This window comes from Rhinatrema bivittatum, chromosome 1 (assembly GCF_901001135.1).
Source record: "Rhinatrema bivittatum chromosome 1, aRhiBiv1.1, whole genome shotgun sequence".
Classification (NCBI taxonomy): domain Eukaryota; kingdom Metazoa; phylum Chordata; class Amphibia; order Gymnophiona; family Rhinatrematidae; genus Rhinatrema; species Rhinatrema bivittatum.
Window position 1 is genome coordinate 765654121 of NC_042615.1, and position 19195 is coordinate 765673315.

The 19195-nt window shown below is 44.0% G+C and overlaps 1 protein-coding gene across 3 annotated transcripts in view; it reads left to right on the forward strand.

Moving 5' to 3' along the window:
- The first annotated feature begins 7497 nt into the window (after window positions 1-7497).
- ATP8B1 (ATPase phospholipid transporting 8B1) overlaps window positions 7498-19195 on the forward strand; it is a 275982-nt gene continuing 264284 nt past the window's right edge. The window contains exon 1 of one of the 3 annotated variants that reach the window (XM_029579627.1): window positions 7498-7711. The gene's annotated coding sequence lies outside the window, so the exon portion shown is untranslated. The remainder of the gene's footprint in view (window positions 7712-19195) is intronic. The other 2 variants (XM_029579621.1, XM_029579613.1) reach the window with 2 other exon arrangements.

Below are 19195 nucleotides of genomic sequence, written 5' to 3' on the forward strand. Positions count from 1 at the left end.
AGAAATATTTCCTCAATAAAAATTATGCCTTCTGTGGACAAATAGTACAAATATTTCCTGATGTGTCTAGGGTAACCCAACACAAAAGGAAACAATTTTTGCTAATGAAACAGAGGGTTTTGGCCCTAGGGGCTACCTTTTATTTAAAATATCCATGTAAATGCATGATCTCCTATCAGAGGAATAAGTTTACTTTCGTTGACCCAGGGCACTTAGAAACTTTTCTTCAAGATAAAAGTGGCTGAATGGTATACAGCCCTTATATAGGAGTTAAAAGTTTGGGAAAATGGAATAATTTCTCTCAATTTTATGTTCTGTTTTCATAATTTCCTTTAAATATTATTTTAGTAGAAAGGCTCCCCCAAAGATTATGGGGTCTGTATTGTGTTAGTTACATACTTTTTTTTCCTTTATGATTGAAGTGTATTGAAATGCTAATTATGTTCTAACGCACAATTTTCCTTTTCTTATTACATGTAAATGTTTTTTGAGAAAATCAATAAAGTATAAATAAAAAAAAAACCAAAAAACAAAATAGAGACTCTTATATTTAAAATATTGCTTAAAAAATAGTTCTCTATCAGTGGTCAATGCAAAAGAAACAACAAAAGTAGCTCTAGTGAGGACACTATCGTCAGAGGCCTGCAAAAAAGTAGAAAGATTCGGGCTGGGTAGAGGGAGCAGAACATCTACTTCCTGTCCCACTGCCCGAAGCCCTCTTTCTTTCAGGGATATAACAGGAATTGTTAATCAAGAATTTCTTCTCAGGGAGGAATTGTAATACTTCAACCCCACATATATTTCTTGAAGTATTCCTCACCTGGAATCAGGCGGTAAATAGGAAAAAATTAATAATCGAAGGGTTATTAGACCTAAGTTTCTTTTCTAATAATTCACAATTAGAATAAAAAATAATTCTATCTTTAATTCCTACCGTGGTCACTAACTGCAATTTAGAGATAGAAGAAACTTGGACAAACATTGCTAATGTTTAATTTACTTCCTTTAATTTACTAACTGTATCTTTAGAAAACTGTCACAACTGAGTGACAGTATTTGAAAGTTTAGAGTCTATTCCCACAACCACCTTCCAGATATCTTTAAGAGATATTTCCCTTGGCAATGGCAGGGAAACTGATTTCGCCTGTTACGCCTGTCGGTCGCAGACGGCTGCGACCTCTCATGCTCATCTCTTTTCTCCCTGCACTGTCAAATCTGGGAAGAATGGCGGTCTCTGCTAATCTCTGCCGACCTCTCCAGCGTTCCCAGGACAGCATGGGCGCTGCTGACCGCCATCTTGGATCTGGAATTACTTAGGTGCTCGTGCAAGGGCCTCCTTTGTACACGTCATGGTGGGAACCTCAGGGGCGACCCCTCCCGATGACGTCAATCCACTATTGTAATTAACCTGACCTGCCCTTACCTTCCTTGAGTTAGCAAGGAGTTCTGTCTTGCTGAATCCATCTTATTCTAGGACTTCCTGTTCCTGACTGGTCTTGGCATCCAACGCTCCGAGTACCCGCTCCTCAGGGGCTCCCCTGCGTTCCTGGCTATTCGCTCCTTGGAGGGCTTACCTGCCTGACTGCTACCAGACCTGCTTCTCAGGTCTCTCTCTCTCCTGGAACCATCTCTAGTGATTACCTCTACTGGCTACTACTATACGAACACGAACTGTATTGAGGATTTCCCACGGTGTACCTGGTGCCTTGAGCCACTGCCGCCTTTCCTTCAGTAAAAGCTATTCAGCATTTCTTGCGCTGCAGAGTATTGACACACCAGTTACGGGAGCCACTTCCGGGTTCCAGCATCTCTACCAGTTCTTCAACATCTACTGTTCAGACATCCTCGGCATACCCCGTTCTGCGGGCCACTACCAGATCTGTATTCCTGGGGTGCCTACACTCGTCAGAAGGGATCCCCGGCGTATCCCACTTCACGGGTCACTACTGGATCTTCTCATCTGTGGCTTTGCTCTGGGTATTTCCCATTGCTCAGCACTGTACTATTACATTACTTTTCCTTCCTTAATAATAAAGTCTCTACTTCTAGCTGTGTCCCATGCCACTGAGACTACACCTGCTGTCAGTGAAGCTCACAGGGCTCCTCCCTGTGGGTGGAGACACTGCCCATCTGAGCCCAGGGTTCACATTCTTACAAAAACATAACACCGCCATTCCAATTCCAGATGAAAGTTGGACAGGAGTCGGAATTAGAACAATTGGCTTCCTCGTATCTGTCTGACCCAAATGTAAGCTTAAAGCACATCAGTGTCCAATAACTGAGAAACAAGACCACAAGATTGTTCTGTAATAATCTCTTCTTGAAAGGTTGATCCTGATGGAATTGGAAGCTGAGCTCTTTCATCAGGACTTAAGGAGACTCTTTCCAGTTCTTTACTCACATTGCTGTGCAGTGTTGAGCTGGAAACCATGTGACGAACCATGGGGGCCACTTACAGGAGTCGAGCTAGAGGCTTGATGAAGATAGGGAGACTTCCCCTTTCTTTTTCTCCCCATCTCAAAAAAGATCTTGAAAAAGAATATCTTCCTAAGGGGCGTGCCTCTTTGGCACGTGGCATTGGCATGCTGGCGGCACCGTGCCACAGGGTGCTTCTTGTTAAGGCCCCTGATGCTCCGGTGATGTCAGCATCAGATGGCCTCGATGCTCCGGCGCTCCTCCTCGGATCCGGGTCCTGGCAGGGAACAGGCAGCTCTAAAATGCATTAACTTTTAATTAAATTAGGTGTGCAGCGAGTATCATTTCCAAGAGTAAAACTGATTTACCCAGAAAAAACAGACTTTTAAAAAATTGCTCACCTTATATGTGCATAAAAGTATGCGCATAAGTAGGTACTCTATGCAAGTTCTTTTAACCATAGAGTCAAGTGGCATTTTCATGAGTAGGGTTGGGGCTGGGTTTGCACTTATGTGCATCTGTTTGAATTTTCAAAAGTATGCATGTACTTTTTTCCAGAAAAACAGCCTACATAAATGAGCAGATGTAAATATGTGCCTGTAGTTAAGACCCACCCATGGACTTCAAACCAACCCAGGTAGATACAAAATTATCCCCTGACTGGCAAGTGGATTGTTTCATGTTTGTTATCTTATACACAATTCAGTAAATGCTATTTCTGTGTAAATTGTTTTTATTAAATTGGTTGTAAGATGCTATGAGTACTTTTTCTAAGCTAAAAAGGTGGGGTATAAGTATAAAGATAGACAGATATTTTCCTCCGGTTGGTGGGGATCACTAGTTCTAATTTCTCCTACCACTTACCCCTAAAGTCAGGATGTCTATGAATTGAATTAACAACCATAAAAAATACTGAATATTCATGATAACCTACATTATTTATTTATACAAAACTTCTTATATTCTGAAAAATCAACATAGTTCAGTGCAGATAACAATGTAAACATTCATAATACATAAACATATAACACAAACAGCAAGTAAAACAATTAGCAAAAAAACAAAACTAAACTAAAACCCAAAGAAAATTGTGGCTTAAAAACATGTACTTTAAATTCCCTCAAAAGCTTGTTAAAATATTTAAAGTTTCACTGCTTGTGAAACTTTAAATAATCATCTGATATGGAAGACAAAGCCATGAAAAGGATTACATTTTCAGATAAAAGACAGGAGGGGGGGACGGGGACTGGAGTTGGCGTGTATATTGGTGTTGTTTGCAGGGCTGGTGCAAACATATTTGAGCACCCTAGGTGAATCTTTGGTCATTCACTCCCCTACGCCAACTTAACTACCAGCGATAATGGCTCCAGTACATCAGCCCCTTTTTTGATAGTGTTGACTATAGCATAGCACACTATAGACCAGCGATTCTCAACCGGTGTGTTGCCAAACTCCGGCAGCTGTGTCGCATGCTACTGGTCTCCCGCTGCTCTTCCCTCCTCCTTCTTCACCGAGAGACAGATGATCTTCGACTGCTGCCATTGATGCCCGGATGGGAATGGCAGCAGTATTAGTGGAGGATGGCAACTGCGACTGGCCTTTTCTTCTTCCCACACCTGCCCCCATGGCCTGGAACAGGAAGTGATATGCAGTGGGGTGGGTGGAAAGAAAAAAGAGCCATGCTGTACGGAAAAGTAGCGATGGCATCACCGGCCTCGAGCAGTAGTGTGGGCCCAGAGCAAAATCCGAATCAGCCGGCATCGGCAAAGGAGACAGCAGTATTAGTCTTCTGTGGCCGATAGTATTCGTCTTTCTTGGCCTGCGGGGGCTGGAGGAGGAGGCTGCTGCAGCTACCATTTGTGCTCGGGGGGGGGGGGCAGGACGTGAGAGATAGAGACAGACAGCCAACCTGTGTGGTTGCCGCATCTCAAAAAAGATATAATTGCGATGGAGAAGGTACAGAGAAGGGCTACCAAAATGATAAGGGGAATGGAACAGCTCCCCTATGAGGAAAGACTAAAGAGGTTAGGACTTTTCAGCTTGGAGAAGAGACGACTGAGGGGGGAATATGATAGAGGTGTTTAAAATCATGAGAGGTCTAGAACGGGTAGATGTGAATCAGTTATTTACTCTTTCGGATAGTAGAAAGACCAGGGGGCACTCCATGAAGTTAGCATGGGGCACATTTAAAACTAATCGGAGAAAGTTCTTTTTTACTCAACGCACAATTAAACTCTGGAATTTGTTGCCAGAGAATGCGGTTAGTGCAGTTAGTATAGCGGTGTTTAAAAAAGGATTGGATAAGTTCTTGGAGGAGAAGTTCATTACCTGGTATTAAGTTCACTTAGAGAATAGCCACTGCCATTAGCAATGGTAACATGGAATAGACTTAGTTTTTGGGTAATTGCCAGGTTCTTATGGCCTGGATTGCCACTGTTGGAAACAGGATGCTGGGCTTGATGGACTCTTGGTCTGACCCACTCAGGGAGATGACTGGAGTGTGTATGTGAGAGAGGAGAGACTGGTTAGGGATATGACTGGTATATGGTCTGTGTGAGAGAGAGAGAGAAAGCATGGAAGTGAGAAACCTGTGTATGTGAGATAGCATGGAAGTAAGAAGCCTGGTATATGTGGGGTTGTGTGAAAGAGAGCATGGGAGTGAGAAGCCTGTACATGTAAGATAGAACATGGGAGTGGGAAGCCTGTGTGTGTGTGCATGAGAAAGACTATTCGGGAAGGTGACTGGTGTGTGCGTAAGAGAAAGACTGGTCGGGAGATGATTGGTGTGTGAGACAGAAATTGGTCATAGGGCTGTGACTGGTATGTGTGTGTATGAGAGACAGAGAGACCGGTCGTGGGCCCTAGGGAAGAGCACCATGAGTACAGAGCTACAGCCATTACTGCTCCTTCTGGTTTGTGCTACTCACTGCATGGAAGAGGAGTAGGAGAGCTGCTGGATGGGGTAAGTAAAGGTGACTTTTTAAGTTTATTTTTCTTGATTGACTGCCATTTTAATTATTGAATATTATGTGATGTCTGCTGTTTTGAAATATTTTATTGGTGTTTGGAGAATTTTTAATCATTTTTATGAGTTTTTAATTGTTGGATGTTATTCTCTTCATAGCTGTTTTGAAACATTTATTCTGCTTATTAGTATAGTTTTACAATTATTTATGTGTGGGAATCTATAGCTGCTTGGCTTGTTCTGTTTTCCTAATAGGAGGTGTATTGGGGTTTAGGGCCTGATTTAATATTTGTAGTGTTGCCTTTTTATAGGTAAGATTGAGTGTATTCCATAATACAGGTATAACTGTGTGCAGATTAGTTTATGTGCATTACTGCAGATTCTGGGAGTATGTTAGGTCAGTTCTGTGTGTGTGACCGACATGAGGTATTTTACTAGCATGTAAGCGTTTGTATCAGTCTTATTTGTTGTGTCTTTGAATCAGTAGGGCTATTGAGCCTGGTAGTAGAAGGCGTTTGTGTTGATGTTACTGAAATGTCACCAGAACCAAAATATCTTTTTTGTAGGGTGAGTTGTATGGAGAATGTCGTAATTCTGATTTACATCCATTATTGGGGGTCGGGGGGGGGGGGTTCCTGTGGATGCAAACTGTACTTTTACATTTAGCCCCATGACAGTCATGTGTTCAGCATGTCAAGCATGTGAGAACCATCTGTCAGGTGTGTCCCAACAGAAAAAAAGTTGAGAACATTGTTCTAGACATCACACTGGCAAGACTTTGCTGCCCCAAAAAATGCTGGTGCTCTAGGTGACCATCTAATGGAAGCACTGGCCCTGGTCCTCTCTTGAGGATCTTAAAGTATATGTTGGACTGTATATCTGGAGCATATAGTTCATCCATGGTAATAACTCTGGACCAAGCATTTTATGAATTAACAGGGCTGTTTTGTATTGAATTCGCCAAGCCACAGGTAACCCATGAGCCCTCCTATTTTGACCTGTGATGAAGTGAACCGCAGAGTTCTGCAAGAAGTGAAGGACTGGATGGACCATTTGGTCCTTTTCTGCAGTCATGACTATGCTACTATGAAGAGCACATAGGACATATCCTGGATGACCAATCAAAAGGGAATATAATAGTCAATATCAGGAACTACTTACTGAAACTCGAGATGGCCTGATAATGATTTTAACGGATGCAAAAGGTGTAATTTATAGTATCTTTTCCTTTTCACCTCAGTTTTACAATCCCACCTCTGTTCTTCCTCCTTTCAATAAAAAAATAAAAAATACAATATCTGGATACATTGTCTCATTTTACTGCATTAACTATTTGTTCTTTAATTTGAGAGCAAGGAAATGGTGTTTCACTCCAGGGAACCCGCGTGAGGGAGCGGGAGAGCAAGGAAATAAATGAAGAAAAGAAGCAAGACTACAAATACCACAATGCACTGGAAAGTTAAGTTCATAAACAAGGACTAGCTAAAAGTCTTCCTCCAGTCAGAAACTAGATCACTTGGTATCTCTGCTTCTAGAAGATTTGGAAAATGAGTTTTCATGGAAGTGAAAAGCGATTTTCCTTTTCCAAAAGCAGAAAAACACAACTTGTGAAATCAATCCTACTTCCAACCTGTGCAAGCTGCAATACTACCTCCCCTCCCCCTTTCAACTTACTTTAGCATCGCCAGAGGGCAAACCAGCTGTGCACCATTTAACCTCTGCCATTCCGATTACTGTATCAGGTAGAGCAGCCGTACACCATCAGATTTTTTTTTTTTGTTTAATTCTAAAAAGTGAACTTTTAGCCTCTGCAGTCTTGAAAGAGGGGGGACAAAAAAAAACAAACTATAGTTCTTCTGTAGTTTTCCCTAACCTATTTTTGCATCTGTTTTCCCCATATACATTCGATGAACATTTTACCTGCAGTTCTTTTCTTTCCGGCCTACTAATTGTGTAACTCGAGAGTATTCAAATGTAGAGCAGAGGGTGGGTAGCAGGGAGCAGGCGATGAGGGCAGACAATGCGGAGGGAGATGGGGAGGGGAAGCCTCTGCCGGGGTGGCCCTGCCGCCCCCCCCCTCCCCGCCTTCACCTGGGGGGGGGGGGTCACGTGCGTGAGCGCGCCCTTGAAGAGCAACAGCCAGCGCCAGGGAGCTAAAGTTGATCAACTTGTTTGTCAAGTGTGCCCCACGTACGCAACACACCCAGAGCCAGCGTCTCGCTCTCGTGTAAAAGTTAAAAAAGGAGCAGGAAAGGGAGACTCGGGAGCGGGGCTGTGTGGCTTCTGCAGAAGGGCGCGGACGAAGTCGGGGTTGCCCCTGGGAGGTAAGAGGTGCGCGCGCGCGCCCGCCCGCAGAGCTCGGTGGCCGGCGCTGGGATGCGGCGCTTCGTTGTCTTTTTCCCGAGTTTTCCGTTGCTCCCAAAAGCTCACAACTCTTCCGTTTCTCCACTCCTCTTGTATTCATTTCATTATAGGCAAGTGCCACTCTGGACAGCTTGGGGGGGGGGTGGGGGAAGTACTTTTCTCTTCGCTGACAGCAAAGCTTGTGAGAGTGTCTCGTTTAGTGCCGAGTCCAGTTGGTCTTCCCGAAACTCGTTGCGGGGGTCTGGGACCTCTTCTCGGGCCGAACTAACGAACCAGCCCGCATGCAGATGTAAAAATCGCGAGGGCTTGGCCCATTGTATCGGCTTAAAACTAAATTGGCCCGATTTAAGAACTGGCGAAAGTTGATGATCTCGAGTCTCTTCCTCACGTTAAGACTTCATTCATGCATAATAAGAACTAACAGGGCTACTTTTTTATTTTTTTTAGTGCTTTTAAGCAGGTATTTTAAGTGTGACCATCCCTTGCATGTTATATTTGTTCACCTGTGGTGGTTTTTTTTTTTCTTTTGGGTTGGGCGGAGGGATTAATCGGCAGAGAGTAATCCTTGCAGGAGCCTTGAGTAGAATATGCTAAGCAGACACAAATTGTGGTCATGTACTATGTCTGCGGTTCATCGTATGCTTTTGTCAAGTAGATCCTGCTAAAGCTGTTGTAACTGACTCCATGGGTGTTTAAATTGAGAGCCATAAAGCTACTGACAGGTGGTTGTGGCCCAGTTCCCGGACAGATCCTGAAACTTTTACAGCCTTCCATTGTACCTAGGGTAGGCTTGTAAAACAGGGCTTCTTGCAAGGGGAAATAGCTCTCCACTAGTATGTGAAAAGGATGGGGAGCGGGTTGGCTTTGTTAACATAATGTGCTCTCAGAATCCCAGAGATTTATTGGATTTCGCAGTATTTAATTTAAAAGCAGTTTAATCGCCCACAGTGAGAAGGGATAGGTTGGCGAAAAGACATATCATTTGTCTGAAAAGCAGACCTGAAGTCAGCATAAGAGTTCAGGGTTGTGTATACATGTATGAAGGACGTAGGTGTTCTGTATTATGTGGAACTGTTTCTGCTTGGACTCCAGCGCAGATATAGTGCAAGACTGGTGTCTTGGACAACTGATAATGGTTGAAGTTTTGTTTTTTTAAGGTTTTTCCCTTTTGAAAGTCAAGCTTAAACAGGTATGCCTTCATGAGCATCTCCTGCCTGCTCTCCCTTGGGTCTTTCGCTCCTGTGTACCAGTGCGATTACTACCTTACGAGGATCTTTCCGAAATCATGCAGTAAAATCTGTGAACCTGGCAAATGAGCTTGCTTCACGTCCGCTGAGGTCCTTTTAGACTTTACTGGAGGCTTACAAAAGGGCCCCAACCTACTGGTTTTTCCTGGTACCACCTAAGTTACTATCAAGGGGTCTCATTTTAAATTTTCTGAATGCCTTTGTTCCTAATGGTGAGTTGCTGCCATAGCCTGGCACAGATTTGATTTAAAAGAAGTCACCTGCTTACTTAAAGGCATTCGTTTCTGGATGTGCTGTAGTCTGACACACCTGCAGTGGTAGTGGCGCTGCTACTATTTATCATTTTAAAGTGCTACTAGATGTACATAGTGCTGTACAGATACACATGAGAGACCGCCCCTGCTTCATAGAGATTAGTGTATTTATTTATTTATTTATTTAGCATTTTTCTATACCGACTTTCCAATAACAGAATTATTGATCAATTCGGTTTACATTCTCAACAATAACAATGACAAGTAAATGTCTTACAATGAACAGGTCGATCAACAATAACAATGACAAGTAAATGTAGTCAAGAAAAAAAAAGTATTCATGATAAACAAGAATCTATGGAAAGGGTATTTATTGTAGAGAAGTGGTTAGAATTTAACAGCCTCAAAAAGGCTTTGATCATGCCCAGAGCATGCTAGTATAAAATGGGCAGCTGACCACTTTGTGTGTGTGTGTGTAACTCTTTATTGATTTTTGAAGCCTCTTAAGTTTCCTCCCTTGGTATCATTGGAATCTTCACATTATCACTTCACAATCCAGTTTCAAGATGTTTATAAATATTGGTATTTAAATATACCTTTAGTGTGTGTGTTTTCTGGAGGCTACTGTGGAACATTTAGGGTGTTGAACTTATTCCTTGCTTTTAGTACACAGTACCTTTTGATTATCTGACACACACACAGAAATTGTAGAAGCCATAATGTAAAAATGTTCATTTTGAAAAAGATTTTCACTGATTTAAAGCCTAATATTGTGCTCATTAAAAGTAACTCTTCATAGAAAAATAGAATCTCTGGAGAATTGTTGCCGTGTAAATTTACACTCTCAAGCAGGGGTTCTTGTTAAAGATTTGCATAACCACTGTTTTTGTAGAAGTAGTATTAACTTCTAATGAAGTTTATCCTGCAATTTAGTAAAATCTCTTGCCTAATGGGAGTAAAGTAAGTTTCTTCTTCTGGGATATCTGAGTCTCTAGGACTGAACATTACATCTGAGCTGGCTATGCAAGATATTCCTCAGAGAGCCAGCCTTTTAGTTTCTTTTGAAGTGGCACAAGATGTTAAAAATGTGTTACAGTCATATTTCCTCAAAGCTAAAGAGCTGGTTATGGGACAAAGTCAGTCTGGATTTTTCCAGATTTTTCTAGGTCTGCTCAAGAACAGCAGAAACGTTTTAGCTATACGACTAGCTATAGATGCAAGTTTTTCGTTTAGGAATTGCATGTGTCTTGCTAAGTTTTGGAAATCTGGAATATATATTTTTTAAAACCAGAGCATTCAAAATTATTTTTTTGAATGGGGAAACAAGATTGCCTAATGTAACTTAATGAATTTGACTTATGCAGTTTGGCTGATTGGACGATCTTTTTGGAATGGGCTCTTCTCATGTCATCTTCTCTTGATGGTTTTTTGTTTTATTTTTCTTCCCTTTTTCTATGGATTTTTCTCTCCCTTTTTTTTTATGGGCTGCTTGTGTAATACTATTATGATTATCATTTTTCTTCAGTTTGCATTCTAGTTTGTTTTTTTCCCCTTGTTACAAATATTGTCTTGTAGTAATGTTATAACACAAATGTTTAAAAAAAAAATGATAGTTTTGCTTTCCTAATATGTATCATATGCTCAGCCATCTCCATTTTGTTTACTATTTATGACACAGGTATATCAAACTTTCAAAGTGTTAAAAATATAAAACAACCTTAACTCCACCCAGTCAATGAAAATGGATTATTCTACTGTACCAGGCACCAACTTTATGTACTTCATTAGTGATCAAACTCAAAATCAGCCTTCAGCTCACAAATTCCAGGACATCTGTTCTCCTAATGACTGAGAATCTGGCAAATATTATTTGATCAATGCATGTTCTGCTTATTCCTAGTGAACAATCCAATTTTTATTAAATTACATTATATACAATCTTGTAAACTAGTTGCATTGCAGAAATTCTTCAGCTGTCTTAAAGGAGAGATGGGGATTTCAGTAAAGGGCTTGGCTTGATTGAAAGTCCCAGTAAGTCTTATAAACCAGTCTCTAAAGTAAAAGGTCAGGTTTTTTTAATAACCATGATTGTTCCAGTATGAACAGGCTACTTCCCAAGTCTGTGAGTGGACAGAATACTGTGGAGCGGTTTATTCGGGGGTGGCTTCAGCTAATGAGCATCTGCTTCCCTGCCAGGCGTGAACAGGTCTTTTTCTCGGGAAGGCTGGAGAGAGGCATGAGGAAGGCCATTTATGAATTGTAGGGGCTTGAATAAGGCTGAATATTTCCAAGGAGTGGGTGCAGAATTCTTATCACTAAACACTGTTCAAACTAGCCATGTAGGGGATGTAGCCTTCATGTGGTTACTATACCCAACAATCTGCTCCCTCGACCTTTACCCATCCAAGTTAGTGAAGCTAGTGAGCAGAGGCCTCATAACCTGGGCATCCAAAATTGAGGATTGCTTCCTACGGATCTGAAAAAATCAGATTCGGCCATTACCTAGAAAGGCCACCTTTGGACCCAGACAAACCTAAAAAAAACTTCCCAGTGTCTAATAACCTATTTCTCAGGGAACTAGTAGAACAGACAGTATGAACTCAACTAAATGACTGGCTGGCAGAGAAAAATATTGGTTGGACAGTTTTACCATTTACGGAATAGAGATGGTCCTTGTTGCCCTAATGTACCAAGACATAAGTCAGGCAGTGATTCTAGTGCACTTGGATTTCACATCCCAGATGTGGCTACATGGATGCTGAACTGATAGTTATCAGAGTCTTGTGTGCTTTGTCTATATATGCATTCAGAGGGTGGTGGTCAATGGTGTCCACACTGGAGAAGGTAACATGATCAGTGGGGTACTGTAGGTTTTGGTGCTAGGACAGATTCTTTTCAATACCTTGGTTAGGTCTGTCGGTTGCAGCAGGCTGCCGCAATCGGCTACATTTACCCCAACATAGTCACAGGTCCAGGAATGTTACCAAGATCTCTGCTCCCCTGGCATGCAGCTTGGTGCCTTATGTAGTCCCCGAGGCGGGTAGCTGGGCTGCACGTGCACTGATGACATCACGCAATTGGGTATAAAAGCCCAGCAACGCCTTGCTCCTTTGCGTCTGCAATGGGTTTCCTGCCTTTCAGTACATGTTGCCTGCCTCATTCAACCTGTTCAGCCTCACCTCACCTCGTCTAAGCCTTGCACTTTCCTGCCCTTGCTCGACTTCTGTTTCATCCTGTCTTGTTCCTTTCTCTTCTGTCTTGGCCCGATTCTCCAGTTCTGATCTCAGCTATGGACTTAGACTACTCCCTTTGCTTGCTGCCTGAACTTGAACATGCTTTGCTGCTTGCCCAGATTCTTTTGACCATACTCTTAGACCCACCTAAGTCCTGCTGACCCCTGGACCCCAAGGGCTTAATCTGCGGGAAACAGGACTGGTTTAAACGAAGCTTCAGCCTTTGCTATGCTAGTGTGTTTACCAGCTGGTGGCATGGGCCTAGTGGCTTGCCCACTAGGCAGTGCCAACCGCGCCACAACACAAGGGCTCACAATCCTTTCACTTTTTAGTGACTTTGTAAAGTGACTTGCAAATTTATGCTTGTCTGCAGATGTTGGGGTGAAAAAAATGAAAAGGGACTCAAGAAAAATTGCAAGACAAGTGAAGAGTTTGGAAGATGATTTTCAATGCTAACAAGTGTAAAATTGTACCATTTTAGGGCACAACAATGCACACGCCTCACATTTAGGACAAGAACTGGAAACTTAGAGAGTTTAAGAAGTAATCATTTTAGGTGACCTGCTAACAGGGAAAGTTAGCAGTATACTTTGTTTCATAATTAGAAATGTAGTCAGCAAGAAAAAGGCCGTAATATATCCCTTGTATAGGGCACCAGTGAGACCTCACTTTGAGTACTATGACCAGTTCTGGAGGCTCTGTTTTTGTGAGGACATCAAAGAATGAAAGTTCAGAGAAGAGCTACAACAAAAACTACAAGACTAGAGTCAATATCTACTCACTCCCCGGAGGAAAGAATGGAAAAGCAGAGTATGATAGAAAATTAAAATATGATAGGCCTACATTTATAGCTAAGGGGACATTTTCCATGAAGAGAGGATTCCAGGGACAAGGGATTATGAAGCTGAAGAAACCTTCAGTGGAAATGAGAAAATAGTCCATGGAGTAGCCAATACGTGGAGTTAGTAGAAACCAGTACCAGCAGAATTAGAGCACGCCTGGGACAGTTAGAGGACAGTAGTAGAAACCAGATTGGGAGGTTTCATGATTACAAACAGCCCACTTTTCACTACCTCAAAAGCAGAGGGAAAGGTGGTGTGGATAAAGGAAGCATGACCTGGCAGTGCTTTGCTCAAGTCACAGGATAACCAGGTTCATACTGGGGGAGCTACAGTTCCCGAGAAATCAACCCGTTTGGTTTTCAGGATATTCCTAATATTCTTTAGAGGTTTTCATATGTTGGAGGCAGTGCATACAAATATTTGCCATATGTATTCATTAGGGAGATGTAATAAACCTGATTGGCTTGGGGTAATGGGTGTGAGCTTGAGGGACTGGTTTGAGCACTTCTGTTTTTAGATGTTCCTTTAGTATTGCAAAGAAATTTGAGGTGTTTTGCAAGTGAGCTTGTAACAACACTTGCAGTAACTATCACAATGTAAATATTGATCATTTTTTTTGGCACTGATAGAATTAATGCAATCTAACAGTCAATAAATGCAACAGATTGCAGGTAAGGCACCAGTTTTAAATTTTGATGTTTGGCTGCAATTTCCACATACTTTATCAAACATATCTTGCTAGTTTCCAAAAAGCTTGGTCATAGTGTGTCTTGTGTATGTATATGTATGTATGTGTGTGTGTGTATATATATATATATATATATATCAGCCAATAGTGATTATACTTAGCTTGAGTGAATAAAAATGTTTCTATAGAATTGAGCAGAGAGCTCTGCTTAATGTTTTGATAACAGCTGTGCTCTACTGATACTGTTTGAAGTGCATTGCGCATAAGAAACAGTGGATTACGCTGATACCTGCTCTCGATGTTTTTTGTCTGACATTTTCCGTACACCTCATATTTTTGTGTTTAGCATTTTAAAATTGCTACAATAGTATTTAGATTTACAGGTGTAAATTATTTTGAAAATTACCCCTTGTGTGTAGCTCACTATGTCCAAAAGATTTTCCCATATTAATGAGCTGCTGCAATGTAAAATCACGCAGAGCAGTTCATTAATGCATGAATTTGAAAACATGCACACGAAAAAAGCTTGCAGGCCTGTTTTGCCAAAAAAGACAACTACACCTTAAAGGTGTAGTTATCATTGCAACTGGCCCAGGGAAGTGGTATTAAATGGGCTGCACGCAGTGACTGATTTAGGTTTTTACCATCACTAGACATTGTGGTACCCTCCCCCCCTCCCCCACCACCTTCTTGCACATGACAGGAGATAAGGGGCTGGATTAGGGAGCACAGAAGCCTTTCTTTGCTCCACTCTTTCCTCTGTTCGCCCCCTCCTTCCTGTTTCCTGCAAGCCCTTTGGGAGGGGCTGAGCAGAAAAAAAAGGACTTGAGTGAAATTCAGAGCAGTTGGGCAGTAGTAAATCTTGATCCAGCCTACTGCTCCCAGATTTCTGCTGCCTAATGTGCCTTTTCCTGGCATGTACAAAGATGGACTCGACTATTGGTGTATGCTCTCCTGCCAGCAGATGGAGACAGAGCAAGCTGTTGTCACAGTATATATAACTCTGCAGTGATCTTAGCCTGCCAGTATTCTCAGTTTCCAGCAGATGGTGGATGTGCATTTCCCTTTGGGGATTGCTTTGAGCCTTTTGAAAGGAGAAATTTGAAATTCTAAATTCAGGAAAAGAGAGCTCTGCTCTCCTATGGTGAATACCTAAAGGTCCCTCCACCAGTTGAGAATTCCTGAGGCAATTTCTGTGGTCCATCAGAGGTGTACCTTGGTCTGGTAGCATGGACTTAGCTACTAGTTTAGCTGAAAGGCAGAGGGTGCAGGATGCCCAGCACAACAGTGATGGCAGATGCACCCCCCCCCCCCCCTGCAGTAAGCGCTGAGCTCAGGTGAGGTTTAAAAAAAAAAGTCTTACCCTGAATCAGAGACAGAGGGGTTTTAGGACTTTCTTTGGTTTCCGTTCTCGGTGCACTGTACCAAGGTTCGTTCCTGTTTCCGTTGGGGAACTGGGCAGCCTGGCGGGTTGAGCAGCCCTCGTTGGGCTAGGCACCGCACTTAGTATTTTGTTTTTTACACGCCACATTGTAGGCTGCAGCGGCTGTTATCACGCGCTCTTGTGTGTGTTCTGTTGCTTTCTGTAGGCCATCGGTGTGCACAGTGTGTTGGCTCTGCACACACATTGTGCGCTTGATTTTTGGGCGCGCTTTTTACACGCACAAATGTTTTTACATGCTTAACTTGGCACACAGGTTGTGCATGCAGCTTGCTGCAATTTTTTAGGCGCTTATGTTTTTGGGCGCATTTCATCTTTTAGCATGAGCCATTCTGACTCACGTTTACTGCAGCAATAGTGCCAATTAGCAAGAAGCCTAAGCGTCATCCTATTTGTGTTGCTTTCTCAGCCTGACTTGGCCTTTACGGGATCGGCGGTGAACTGGGCCTGCGCAGCCGGCGCTGAAAGCCCGTCGGGGTAAGGCCTCTTTTGTTCCGTCTTCCCCAATCGGGCTCCCACGCCGGCCACCAGCTTTCTCCGACCCCGGCCTGACTTACCTCGAGACCGTAAACGCACGCCATGATCCGGCCTGCCAACTCCTCGATCCGGCCTGCTGCGTCGATCCTCGATCCTGCCTCCTCCGCCTGCCGGGCCGCGAGCCCCCACCCCCACCAGACCCGCCGCACCGAGGACCGCCCCGCCGGGCGCAGGGGTGACGTCATCGAGCTGGGACCTGCAGGAGTTAAAAGGCCCTGCACTCCCCGGCGTTTTCCTCTTCTTCACGGGATCGGCGGTGAACTGGGCCTGCGCAGCCGGCGCTGAAAGCCCGTCGGGGTAAGGCCTCTTTTGTTCCGCCTTCCCCAATCGGGCTCCCACGCCAGCCACCAGCTTTCTCCGACCCCGGCCTGACTTACCTCGAGACCGTAAACGCACGCCACGATCCGGCCTGCCGACTCCTCGATCCGGCCTGCTGCGTCTATCCTCGATCCTGCCTCCTCCGCCTGCCGGGCCGCGAGCCCCCACCCCCACCAGACCCGCCGCACCGAGGACCGCCCCGCCGGGCGCAGGGGTGACGTCATCGAGCCGGGACCTGCAGGAGTTAAAAGGCCCTGCACTACCCGGCGTCGCGCGCCAAGCGTTGCGCGCCGAAGGAGCGCAACAAAGGGGCCCGCCCCTTTGTGCGCCCCTTAGTGTCGCACCTTAGTGCCGCGCCTAAACCCTACCCCTCAACCACCGGCATCCCCCACATATCATTGTCCCGAAGCAGCCCTGCCCTTTTCTGCTACACGGCTGCGGCCTCTTTCTCCTCCTTCCACCTCGCTGCTCACAGTCTCGTACAGCCTGGGGTGAACGAGACAGGGCGAGAGGGAGTCACGCAGCCGGTAAGAGAATTGAAGAGGGAGATCGGGAGAAACCAAGAAACACGCTCCTGCAAGCCTATGTTCCTCTCAGCAATAAACTGATCTACTTGCAACAGGACACTGACACTCGCCACTCGTGCGAACCTTCGCCCTCCAAGACAGAGTAAGAAAAACGTCCACCGGACTGGTCCAACACAGCTGTCTGAGACTCTACAAACCTACATACTCAACTCCGAAGCATAGGGTGAGTTGTTCTACACCCACCCTCCTCACATCACCTCTAGCACACAACCTAATATCTGGTCCACGCATCCAGAATGCAGCCAGAACGAACCTGGAACTCATAACTCGTGCTCCATAGCCTCCAACGCCTACCATCCTGGACAATAATACTCTGTGAAACATAACCTTGACTACATTCCCTCTCCCCTCCTACCATGCAGTGATACACTGCGACTACCTTCTTTCACAAACCCCCTTATACCTCTCCGCACCCCCACCCTGCAGCAATCTTCTGCAACTATACAGAATCTACACAGAATCCCTTTGCTACTATACAGAAACCCTCAATTCTCGGCAAAATGTGTCCACACCTCATTCCCACCATTAAACATTTCTACGCCCCCTACAAATCGATCAAAGATACATTCACAACTCAACAACACCGTTCACTCATACCCATTATGGCCTCCCCCCTCACCCAACTCCTGGGTATGTTGTCCTTCTCCATTCTACTACTTAATGCACAATCAATTCTAAAAAAAACCACAATACTACACGACATCCTCACCGACGAATCCCCTGACATATGTGCTATCACGGAATCCTGGCTAAAGGAAACTGACGCCGCCTTAGTTAACCAACTCCCTACAGATATATATAGTGTATTCACCATCCCTCGACTCAAAAAGAAAGGAGGTGGACTACTCCTGGCTGCCAAAAAGAAATTCAACCTCACGATCCAAGCTATACCACCCCCTCCCAAACTGGAGATCAGCATTTTTAAATCCAAGTCCCTCCAACTCTGCCTAATATATGCCCCACCTGGCCTTCTGGAAAAAAATCCCTCCACTCTCATAGAACATATTTCTAAACACATCAACAATACCGAGCCTGCTATCATTCTAGGAGACCTGAATCTCCATGTAGATAGCGACCCCCTTTCCCCTTCCTGTGAATCTATCCTAACAGCTATGAACGCGCTTGGTTTCAAGCAAATCGTATCCGACCCTACACACAAGGCTGGGCACACACTCGACCTTATCTTTACCAACACCTTAATCCAAGCTGACCATCCCAGTTGCACACCTATCCCCTGGTCAGACCATTTCCGTATCGATACCCGATGCACAATCATAGGCACCCCCCCGCCTTCGCTACCCAAAAAAACTATATCATATCGCAAACAAGGCAAGACCGAAGACATCATAGAGGCCCTTTCAAAAGAACTCCCCAACCTAAACCTCACAGACGCTAACACAGCTACCTCTTCATGGTTCCAAATCACCACCAACATAGCAAATAGATTATGCCCCCCCCAAACCAAAGAAATCAATGTAGATAAAAATAAAAAAAAAACCATGGTATACTAACGAGCTTAAAACCATGAAAACAGACCTTCGTAAAATCGAGAAAACCTGGCGGAGGAATCAACTCCCGGCCACCCTATTACAGTTTCGCACTCTTCTAAACACCTACCGAAAAGCCACTGAGAAAGCAAAGAAAGATTTCTATGCCGCACGAATTCATCAGTACCAGTTTAACCCACAAGCCCTCTTCCAATACGTAGCCAGCTTAATCACATCAACAGACAGAAATAACCCTGACAACGATGACAAGTCAAAATGTGAGAAATTAGCAACATTCTTCCTCACCAAAGTGGAGACCATTATGGCACGCTTCACATCCCAACCCGGCCTTCCCAACGCAGCAACACACAAAAACACTTCAATTGATCACCCTAACCATATCTCCCAATCACTACCACCTACACAAACCTCATACGCCCCCCTCTCAAAATTTGAATGCACCTCTACACTGGAACTTGAAACCACCCTCAAAAAAATCAAACCCGCCTTTCATCCCTCAGATAATCTGCCCACCAAAACACTACTCGCAAATCCATCTTGAATAGCCAAACACATTGCTAACATTCTGAATAAATCTATCACATCTGGCCAGGTCCCAACTGAACTTAAGCATGCCATCATAAAACCTATACTCAAAAAGCCAAACTTAGATCCCTCAGAGCCAGCCAACTATCGCCCAGTGTCAAACCTCCCATTCCTATCCAAAATACTTGAAAAAATCATTAACAGGCAACTCACAGACTATATTGAAGACCACAATATTCTCTCCCCATCCCAGTTTGGTTTCCGTAAACAC